Source organism: Camelina sativa, unplaced genomic scaffold (assembly GCF_000633955.1).
Source record: "Camelina sativa cultivar DH55 unplaced genomic scaffold, Cs unpScaffold08036, whole genome shotgun sequence".
Classification (NCBI taxonomy): Eukaryota; Viridiplantae; Streptophyta; class Magnoliopsida; order Brassicales; family Brassicaceae; genus Camelina; species Camelina sativa.
Window position 1 is genome coordinate 1 of NW_010929105.1, and position 445 is coordinate 445.

General features: G+C 34.8%; 1 long non-coding RNA gene across 1 annotated transcript; it reads right to left on the reverse strand.

The window, feature by feature from the left end:
• Positions 1-211: 211 nt before the first annotated feature.
• LOC104775035 lies at positions 212-426 on the reverse strand. Its single transcript, XR_765658.2, has 2 exons — positions 347-426; positions 212-265 (listed from the first exon to the last, which is right to left on the reverse strand). It is a non-coding gene; the product is annotated as an uncharacterized LOC104775035 (long non-coding RNA).
• Positions 427-445: the final 19 nt, after the last annotated feature.

The window sequence follows — 445 nt, forward strand, 5'->3', positions numbered from 1 at the left end:
ATATATATATATATATATAAGTAAAACGCCCTACCATCTTAAAGGTTCAAGTGACTAAAGATGCTACCACCGACAAGCAAAAAGTACAATAAGGGCAACAGACTACTTATCAGAAAATTGAAAAATGGAAAGACAGCTCGGATAAAGAAAAGACACCTACAGTTCCAAGAGTTAGAAGACTCTTGTTGATGTATGAACCCTCCTTCCTCCTCAATCCAGTTGTTTCAGTTTTGGAACTCTCAGATCCAGCTAAGTCAATCAAATTCTAAACCAGAAAATATACAGTTAGGTCCCATCTTCAAAACTAAATGATCTTATACAATAACTAAAAGAAAGAATCCCTTACGAGTTGAGAAAAGATAACTCCATCGTATTCATCTCCAGTAGCACTACTTTCAACCATCTGCAAACAGATACAAATTTGACATCAAAACATGGATTGTAA